The sequence below is a fragment of the Anomaloglossus baeobatrachus genome, chromosome 1, assembly GCF_048569485.1.
Source record: "Anomaloglossus baeobatrachus isolate aAnoBae1 chromosome 1, aAnoBae1.hap1, whole genome shotgun sequence".
Lineage (NCBI taxonomy): Eukaryota > Metazoa > Chordata > Amphibia > Anura > Aromobatidae > Anomaloglossus > Anomaloglossus baeobatrachus.
Genome location: NC_134353.1, coordinates 842,106,369 through 842,117,728, shown reverse-complemented (window position 1 = coordinate 842,117,728; position 11,360 = coordinate 842,106,369). Strand labels below are relative to the sequence as shown.

The 11,360-nt window shown below is 41.2% G+C and overlaps 1 protein-coding gene across 4 annotated transcripts in view; it reads right to left on the bottom strand.

Moving 5' to 3' along the window:
* SSBP2 (single stranded DNA binding protein 2) overlaps window positions 1–11,360 on the bottom strand; it is a 268,346-nt gene that overhangs the window by 176,406 nt on the left and 80,580 nt on the right. The gene's annotated exons all lie outside the window — the stretch shown is intronic.

Genomic DNA, 11,360 nt, shown 5'->3' with positions numbered 1-11,360 from the left:
GATAATTGGTGATAAAACATTGCGCTATACAGCAAACACAGCTCAACTTACAACTCTGATTGTGGCAATCACCCAGCTTAGGAGATCATTCAGGAGAGATTAGGGGCTACAACCCCGGTCCCCTCACACAGTCATTCTTCAGTCTGTACAGTTATACATAGCGGCTGTAGAAGCCAAGTGGAGCAACGTTTTACTGAAACCCAGCTTCAAAAATTATGTTAAACAGGTATTCCCATCTTCAAGATCCTATCCCAGTATGTAATAGGTGTAATGATGATAATAATAATAATAATAATAATAATAATAATAATAATAATATTAGCAAATACCTCCAATTAGAAATGTAGTATAGTTCTTTTGATTTGAGCGGCACGGTGGCTCAGTGGTTAGCACTGTTGCTTTGCAGCACTGGGGTCCTGGGTTCAAATCCCATAAAAGGATAAGATCTGCAAGGAGTTTATGTTTTCTCCGTGTTTGCGTGGGTTTCCTCTGGGTATTCCGGTTTCCTCCCACACTCCAAAAACATACAAATAGGGAACCTAGATTGTGAGCCCAATGGGGACAGCGTTGTCATTGTATGTAAAGCGCTGCGGAATTAACAGCGCTATATAAATTAATAAATATTATTATTCTGAGTCACTATGTCGCTTACCTCATGTTCAGGGCATTGCAGGACCTTCGGTTTCTATTGTTATGCCCATGAGCAACTAATTAAACTAACTATGACTATATGCGTTGTCGTAACCATGAATACCTGTAGGTACCGTCACACATAACGAGATCGCTAGCGAGATCGCAGCTGAGTCACCGTTTGGTGACGCAGTAGCGATCCCGTTAGCGATCTCGTTATGTGTGACACTTACCAGTGATCAGGCCCCTGCTGTGAGATCTCTTGTCGTTGCAGAATGGTCCAGGCCATTTTCTTCAAAGGTGATGTTCTGCTGGGCAGGACACATCGCTGTGTGTGACACTGTGTGACAGGGTCACAGTGACTGCTGAGATCGTTATACAGGTCGCTACTGCGACCTGTATTGTTCCTGCATCGCTGGTAAGATCTGACTGTGATATCTCACCAGCGACTTACCAGCGATCCCTATCAGGTCGCATCGTTTTCGGGATCGCTGGTAAGTCGTTGTGTGTGACTGGGCATTAAGGTCCTGCAATGCCCTGCACATGAGGTAAGTGACAGTGAAAACTATACTACATTTCTAATTGGAGGTATATACTAATATTATTATTACACCTATTACATATTGGGATAGGTTCTTTGAGATGGAAGCAACCCAAAAGATAATAATAATAATAATAAATAACAATAAGCGGTCTCCATGGTTTTCGTTGAAGGGTTTGATCTCTTTTGTTTTTTGTTTTATCAAATTAATGCTGCCATTCACTACACAGTTTTCCTAACCACATACTGGAGGTCTTCTACTCTGGCGCAGGCCAGGATGATAAAAGTGTATTTCACAGTCTGTATTCTATATAGAGAATACCGTGACGAGGAGTTGGGGCTCTGTTGTATTGATCAATTTAATAGCTAAATTTCTCTTTATTCTTTATTGTCATATTTTCATTCTTACATATAGCTATTGTATTTTTCATGTCAGTATTCACACAGCAGTTTCTGCTTTATAGTTATTTCCCTTGGTGTGCAGCCCTTCTCTTTATATAATGTATACATAATGGAGCACCCAAAACTGACCGCGAGTCTCCCTAAACACAGCCTTGTACACACATATAAGGCTGTAAGTTGGAGTTGGGAGACCCGCGATCAGTCGGGGCATCCATAGACAGACTGTGAAATACGCTCATATGTACCCGGCCTCAGAGGATGATCCCAAGTGGACGATGAAAAATCACATGGAATTATCTCGGCAAGACCCACTGAAGGATTCCACACATATCTGCTCATGATATACACGGGGCTTTCTGTGATTAGTCAGCAATTATCATGATTGTGCGTAAAAGTGCAATGTCATAGGGTTCACCATAAAATGACACATTACGTACTGGGCCGCTATGACTAACGCCATTTCGGTTACTATGTACGTCGTCAGTAAAACGTTTCTGATAAATTACAAGTACGCACAGAAATAACTACATTGCTGATAAAAGAAAGTGTTAAGACTCCCTTCACAAAGAGTATCAACATTGCAATAAAGTACACGGCCCGTACAGAAGAGGTGGCAGACCCTACAGACACCTTCCCACAATCAGTCAGTTTCCAGCTGCAGATACATTGGGCCCGTCATGTAGAGCGTGAATATATACGCACATGTGACGCGTGCCATGGTGGCCTACATCCCGCACATCTCCGAGTCATACACAGATATATCCCTTACAACACGCTTGTTAAACCGCAACTAATCTCCAGACCTGAAACCACCCTACACAGAAGAGCATTAAAAATGTATGGAGGAGGATTGCTGAGCGAGCAGCAATAAGGAGAGCCAGAGGGAGCGAAAAATAAAAATACATAAGATACAGCAGCATTAGCAATACACGTCCCCAGAAGAATGCCTGAGTAATCTGTACACAACGCCAGAGACATTTACTGCAGCCTACGAGATCACAAACGGGTCAGGAACCTGCGGAGCGGTCTACTTCTACCTACAGGGTCCAAGTGAAAGGCTAAGGGCTAGGACACACGGCAATAAAACGGGCCGAGCGGAATGCGATAAAAAACAAACAAAAAGAAAACAAACAAAAAAACAAAAAACACAACAACAACCACATTCCACTCAAACCCATGTGGGGCCACTCATCTGCGTTTTCTCAACCCTAATCGGACCACGAAAAACAATAAAACAATCGCAGCATTCTGTGGATGGAATACGTTCTGTTTTCACTTGCACCCATACAAGTCTATGGGTGTGAGAGAAACATCGTGTTGCACTCGTATGACACCGGAGTGTAGTGCGATAATCGCATCAGCTGGCAATGGAGTAGTTAGAGAGATTAATCCGTCCCTCTTCTCTGCAGCTGTGATCCGATCGCAGGATCTCATCACGGTATAATGACACTTGCAGCACAGCAGGAGCAGAGAGCTGCATCAGATGCTCTCACATCGGATGCCATACGCTCGTGTGGCCCAGGACTCCTGATGATACCCCAGAGATTCAGAGTTATCAGTAATAATCCAGAGATCTAGGATCTTTACAAGTTGGAGGCTTCAGAGGGCCAATGTGAAAGAACATGAAGAGCAGCTTAGGCCATGTTCACATTCGTGTTTGAAAGATTCCTTCAGATTTTTTTCCCATCAAATCTGATTGGAAACCATGCAGGAATCTGATGACGCAGGCTCCGTTAGACAGGATCCAGCAGTAATCCATTCTGCAGACACTACTTGTGGCCCTTTTTTAAATACTTTATTTTATCGGAATCCGTTTTTTCAACATTGGAGTCTATGAACAACGGATGTGTTAATGGATTACTATTTATCTTCCATTTCCATCCAGTAAGCAAAAAACGGATTCGTTACAAAAGAAACATGGATGGCCAATAGCAGTTACCGGATCCGTTTTCCATAGGCTTCAATGTAAAAACAAACAAATCCAGCTGAAGTTAATTATTTAAAAATGGACAAAAAAAAAAAAAAAAAAAGAAGAAGTACACAACTTTCTTGCCGACTTTCTTGCCGACGGATTGTTGTCAGATGACTACTGGCCATGTGAACGCAGCCTTATATGTTAATTAGGTCAATCATCCACAAGTGCTCTTCGTGGTACAAGTCTGTTTCTTGTACAATGGATATTACAATGCAAGTGAAAATAAGGCCTTATACCTATAAAATATGCAAAAAAAAAAAAAAAAATTCATACAGTTTTCAGAAATTCTGCTTTGAAATGAATCAGTGGTCACCCATGCACCCCCCCACCGGCATTCATTGTCTATGGGACTGCCGGGGATAGTCTATTACTGCGCTCAGCCATTTGTGACACTTGGACACTATGGATACAGCCTTCCTATATTGATGGGGTATTTCATATAGGATAGGTAACAACTTTTATTCTTGGGAGTAAAGAGTGCTTTACACGCTGCGACATCGCTACCGATATATTGTCGGGGTCACATCGTTAGTGACGCACATCCAGCGCCGGTAGCGACATCGCAGCGTGTGACACCAAGGATCAACGATCGCAAAATCGTTCAAAAACAGTGATCGTTGACACGTTGTTCATTTCCTTAATATCGCTGCTGCCACAGGTACGATGATGTTCGTCGTTCCTGCGGCAGCATACATCGCTATGTGTGACACCGCAGGAACGACGAACATCAGCCAGAACGAGCGATCCTTGGCTGAATGTTACATAAACCTCCAACGCTCGGTTCGGCCAACAGATAACAGAGCAAGATCTGCTTTACAAAAGTAGTTAATGTCTGTCATAGTTGTCCCATAGTCCCTAGGACACAAGTGTGTAGGGTCTGTTGGTTGATATAGGGTCACCTCCTGCAATACATCGTCTATTAGGGTCCACATCCATGAGCCAACTGCGGCCATTAATAGACAGCTGACAGCCCGCTGTGTAATGGCCTGCGCCGACTGGCTGACCCCAAATGAATGCGAGCAGTATGATCATTAATATGATTGTTCGGGGGCTCAGAACATCATATTCTCGTCCCCACATCATCCGTTTCCACACAATTATGTGATGACGATAATTAGGAGTCTTTAGCCGGCTTGAGGTCTGCTTGTGCGTTGGGCCATTGTCGTCCTGTGTAGATGGTTGATCGTTGGAACGAGCGCTCCTACGAATGTTCGTCCCCATCTAAAATCGGCCTTTGGTGGCGCAGCATAAATGATCATGAACAGCCGCTCAGAACAACCATAACCTAAAATGTGTATGTCTGTATCAATACTCCACCAATACTCCATCCGACGTGCTCACCCATATGGGCCACAAGGAGGTCTGCGATACATTTTTTTGAGAGGACTTACATAAAATATTACAAAAAAAGTAATAAAAATACATATAAAGGGGTATTCCCATCTCCAAGATCCTATGCCAGTATGTTGTAGGTGTTATAATAATATTACTACTAATAAAATAATATTAGCAAATACCTCTGATGATTAGAAATATAATATAGTTCTCCTGATTAGCTAGTCGCTTACCTCATGTGCAGGGCATTGTAGAACCTTAGGTATACATAGTTCTGACCACTAGCTAATAACCAACAGGGATTATATGCACCGGTCGTGACAATGTATACCTACGGTCCTGCAATGCCCTGAACATGAGGTAAGTGACATAGTGAATCAGAAGAGCAATACTGCAATTCTAATTGGAGGTATTTGTTTTGGGTGTGCGTGTGTGTGCGTGTGTGCGTGCGTGTGTGTGTGTGCGTGCGTGCGTGCATGCGGAGTGGAGTGCGGGAGGGGGCGGATCCAAGCGGGAAGTGTCGGGCTCCCTGCACACATAGCCAGGGTAAATATCGGGTAACTAGGCAAAGCACGTTGCTTGGTTACCCGATGTGTACCCTAGTTACAGGTGCAGGGGGCCAGAGAGAGCATGTGCACTTGCGCAGTGAAATCCTAAGGATTACGCTGCTCAAAAATCATTACATGCTGCGTTGCTTCCACCCGGCGGAAGCAACGCAGCGTCGGCCAGCGGAAGCAACGCAGGTACGTTTGGCACAATCCGTCCTCAATACAAGTCTATGGGAAACAGCAGAATCCGTTAACAGATTCCGCTGTTTTCCAAAAGGGCGGATTGTGACGGAAGGAAAAAAAAACGCAAGTGTGAAAGTACCGTCAGTGTGTGCAACAGCCAGCATCCGGACCAGTACTAGCGCACACAGACCCAGTTATGGTCTAAAATGAAGACATTCAAGTAAACCTGGCCTAACCTAAATTCAGCATCACACAAAAGTAAGTGCTCCCTAGGTTTTCTCCAGATAACATCACGATAAGACTATACTGCTAGAGTTGTAAAATATAGATTCTTATCCGAGTGTTATGTAATCAATAATGTGAATACATCAGTTTTGATTACAAGATTATACTTGATTACAATCTACAGGTGCAAACTATGCAAACACAGTCATATTTCCACCCGAGCAAATCACAGGAGCAGACAGAAGACTCCTCGAGTAAGAACACCACAATCTCAGAAGCATGAGCCACAGAAAAAATCAACTTCATAATGTCCAAAGAAACACAATTAACTCCATGCACATATCTGGACTGCAACTGTCATTTAATATTAAATACTTAAAGCACAGTATGTGCTTTAAAGACCAACAAAGATTTATTCTTGTACCTTTGTGTCTTTATTCAACTATCATGATCTGCCCAACTGAAAAACTGCATTTCCCAGCAGCACCCTTCTTCTCCTCAGTGCTGCAGATCCCTCAATCTACTGTAAGCTCCTGACTATCCCCACCCTCTGAATTGAAAACACAAAGCAGTGCTTGTAGCAGGCTGACTGATAAATGTGTACAATAGCTCTATTACAGCGGTTATACAGTGCTTAGTTCAACTGCATTCACAAAATATTTTTGGTGTATTATCAAGCTAATCAAATATTAGAATAAACGCTATGGTCCTGTACTCAACTCTGCCTGATTTATATTTAGCCATCTACATCTGCATAACTGAATGTGTTTTTTACATCACTGATCTGTTAGATAGTTCCAGCAGAGATCACGATTCATCAACTTTGTTCTGCCTGCAAAATGGGGCTTGTAATAATTTGACACAGCAGAGCCAACAGAAGCAGGGCTGAGCTGTGTTTGATGCCTGCATCAATGATGCAAAACTGCCTTGTTGATGCATATGTCAAACGATTATCTTCTGCCATATGCAAGAACAGAGCGACATTTGCAGTTTCACATCAGTAATCTATCAGCAGCAGATATCAAATACAGTTCAGCCTTGTTTCAGCTACACTTTGCTCTATTGTGCAGGCACAGCAGAGCGGAGAGCTGAACTGTGGATCTCTGCTGGGAGTCAGCTAACAGATCAATAATATCAAAAGACACATGCAGCTATGTTGATGTAGATGGCAGAAGATAAAAAAAAAAAAAAAAAAAAAAAAAAAAAAAAAAAAATCGGGCTGACAATATAGTACACAGCAGAATAGAGTGTATTCTATACATACAACACATTCTATATGTCAGTGCTGAAGGCACAGCAGAGCTAGGATGAAAGCCAGCTCCGTCAGAAAGGCTGTAGTCGCTGAGCATGCATGGCCAGAAGTATAGGAAATACAGCCAATGGCAACTGAAAAACAAAGAGCCCGAAGGGGGCATCCTTAGGGGAGTGATATGGTCAAAACGGGGCACAAATCAAATGAATAACTGTGTATCTATATTATTAGAAGACCATATTGTGATTCTGTGGATGACCTTTTAAAAGGAGTGTGTGATCAGAAAATGACGCCGTTTAATTCAGGTTTTGATGGGCAATTTTTTTTTTTAAATTATATATAAAAATATATATGTACATATATATATATATATATATATATATATATATATGTACATATATATATATATATATATATATATATATATATATATATATATATATATATATATATATATATATATATATATATATATATGTACATATATATATATATATGTACATATATATATATATATATATATACATATATATACACACACATGCATATACATACATACATACATACATACACACATGCATATACATACATACATACACACATGCATATACATACATACATACATACATGCATATACATACATACATACATACATACATATATATATATATATATATATATATATATATATATATATATAATATATATATATTTAGGCTGGGGCCACACGAGGGTATGGCATCCAAAGCAACGGATGCGAAATGCCAACGACCCTAGGCTCCCGCTGTGCTGCGAGTTTAAGCCGAGTGTCATGCAACTGTGATCAGATTCTGCGCTCAGATCACAGCTGCAGAGGAGAGGGCGAGTGCGGAGGAGGAGAGGGCGAGATTTCACACTGCACTCCAGTATCATTCGAGTGCAGTGCGATGTTTCATTTGCACCCACAGACTTGTATGGGTAAGAGTGGATCGAATGACTCTTGCAGCATTCTGCAACTGTTTTCTCGGTCCCATTAGGGTTGAGAAAATAATCGCAGATGGGAACATCACCATAGAGTAACATAGGTCCAAGTGGAATGCTTTTTTTATCCCATTCCACTGGGGCAGTTTAACTCGCCGTGTGTTCTAGCCCTTCTCATACTTCCTTTCTTTCAATAAGTATTTTCAATAGTCCCATTTTCATCTGAGGCAGGATTCCAATGACAGGTGAGACCCCTATATACTGCTGATTACACAGGATCCAGCATTGACAATAGGTGAAGTTGCAGATCCCAGTACCTTCACAATGACCTTTGAACACTCATTACTGGTTCTACTTTAGTGAAGGGAAGGCTGTCAATTGCAGATTAGGACTCCTAAGCATAAAAAGTATGGGAGTCAGAGTAAACTGCAAGGTGTACTGAAGCTTTAAAGCTGTAAATCAATCTGTGCTGCTGCTCCTGCCTGCAGGTCTGACATTTTCAATGTAACAGATTGCATTTTAAGAAGTGTGTGTGTGTGTGTGTGTGTGTGTGTGTGTGTGTGTGTGTGTGTGTGTGTGTGTGTGTGTGTGTGTCTGTGTGAGAATGTGGGGTGGAGGGGGACACTTCTGGCATTGCCCATTGTACTAATTATATACAGTCATATGAAAAAGTTTGGGCACCCCTATTAATGTTAACCTTTTTTCTTTATAACAATTTGGGTTTTTGAAACAGCTATTTCAGTTTCATATATCTAATAACTGATGGACTGAGTAATATTTCTGGATTGAAATGAGGTTTATTGTACTAACAGAAAATGTGCAATCCACATTTAAACAAAATTTGACTGGTGCAAAAGTATGGGCACCCTTATCAATTTCTTGATTTGAACACTCCTAACTAGTTTTTACTGACTTACTTAAGAACTAAATTGGTTTTGTAACCTTATTGAGCTTTGAACTTCATAGGCAGGTGTATCCAATCATGAGAAAAGGTATTTAAGGTGGCCACTTGCAAGTTGTTCCCCTATTTGAATCTCCTATGAAGAGTGGCATCATGGGCTCCTCAAAACAACTCTCAAATGATCTGAAAACAAAGATTATTCAACATAGTTGTTCAGGGGAAGGATACAAAAAGTTGTCTCAGAGATTTAAACTGTCAGTTTCCACTGTGAGGAAAACATAGTAAAGAAATGGAAGAACACAGGTACAGTTCTTGTTAAGCCCAGAAGTGGAAGGCCAAGAAAAATATCAGAAAGGCAGAGAAGAAGAATGGTGAGAACAGTCAAGGACAATCCACAGACCATCACCAAAGACCTGCAGCATCATCTTGCTGCAGATGGTGTCAATGTGCATCGGTCAAGAATACAGCGCACGTTGCACAAGGAGAAGCTGTATGGGAGAGTGATGCGAAAGAAGCCGTTTCTGCAAGCACGCCACAAACAGAGTCGCCTGAGGTATGCAAAAGCACATCTGGACAAGCCAGTTACATTTTGGAAGAAGGTTCTGTGGACTGATGAAACAAAGATTGATTTGTTTGGTCATACAAAAAGGCGTTCTGCATGGAGGCAAAAAAACACAGCAGTCCAAGAAAAGCACTTACTACCCACAGTAAAATTTGGTGGAGGTTCCATCATGCTTTGGGGCTGTGTGGCCAATGCCGGCACCGGGAATCTTGTTAAAGTTGAGGGTCGCATGGATTTAACTTGGTATCAGCAGATTCTTGACAATAATGTGCAAGAATCAGTGATGAGGTTGAAGTTACGCAGGGTATGGATATTTCAGCAAGACAATGATCCAAAACACAGCTCCAAATCTACTCAGGCATTCATGCAGAGGAACAATTACAATGTTCTGGAATGGCCATCCCAGTCCCTAGACCTGAGTAACATTGAAAACCTGTGGGATGATTTGAAGCGGGCTGTCCATGCTCGGCGACCATCAAACTTAACTGAACTGGAATTGTTTTGTAAACAGGAATGGTCAAATATACCTTCATCCAGGATCCAGGAACTCATTAAAAGCTACAGGAAGCGACTAGAGGCTGTTATTTTTGCAAAAGGAGGATCTACAAAATATTAATGTCACTTTTACGTTGAGGTGCCCATACTTTTGCACCGGTAAAATTTTGTTTAAATGCGGATTGCACATTTTCTATTAGTACAATAAACCTCATTTCAATCCAGAAATATTACTCAGTCCATCAGTTATTAGATATATGAAACTGAAATAGCTATTGCAAAAACACAAATTGTTATAAAGAAAAAAGGGTTAACATTAATAGGGGTGCCCAAACTTTTTCATTTTATACATACATACATACATCCATACATACATACATATACATACATATATATATATATATACACACACACACACGTACCGTACAGGCCAAAAGTTTGGACACACCTTCTCATTCAAAGAGTTTTCTTTATTTTCATAACTGAAAATTGTAAATTCTCATTGAAGGCATCAAAACTATGAATTAACACATGTGGAATGAAATACTTAACAAAAAAGTGTGAAACAACTGAAAATATATGTCTTATGTTCTAGATTCTTCAAAGTAGCCACCTTTTGCTTTAATTACTGCTTTGCACACTCTTGGCATTCTCTTGATGAGCTTCAAGAGGTAGTCACCGGAAATGGTTTTCACTTCATAGGTGTGCCCTGTCAAATTTAATAAGTGGAATTTCTTGCCTTATAAATGGGGTTGGGACCATCAGTGTGTTGTGCAGACGTTTGGTGGATACACAACTGATAGCTGTTTTTCTTCAGTAGGACTAAGTAAAGAAAAACGAGTGGCCATCATTACTTTAGGAAATGAAGGTCAGTCAGTTCAAAAAAATTGAGAAAAATTTGAAAGTGTCCCCAAGTGCAGTGGCAAAACCCATCAAACGCTACAAAGAAACTGGCTCACATGAGGACTGCCCCAGGAAAGGAAGACCAAGAGTCACCTCTGCTGCACAGGATAAGTTTATCCGAGTCACCAGACTCAGAAATCGCAGGTTAACAGCAGCTCAGATTAGAAACCAGGTCAATGCCACACAGAGTTCTAGCAGCAGACACATCTCTAGAACAACTGTTAAGAGGAGACATTGTGCAGCAGGCCTTCATGGTAAAATAGCTGCTAGGAAACCACTGCTAAGCACAGGCAACAAGCAGAAGAGACTTGTTTGGGCTAAAGAACATAAGGAATGGACATTAGACCAGTGGAAATCTGTGCTTTGGTCTGATGAGTCCAAATTTGAGAACTTTGGATCCAACCACCGTGTCTTTGTGCGACGCAGAAAAGGTGAACAGATGGACTCT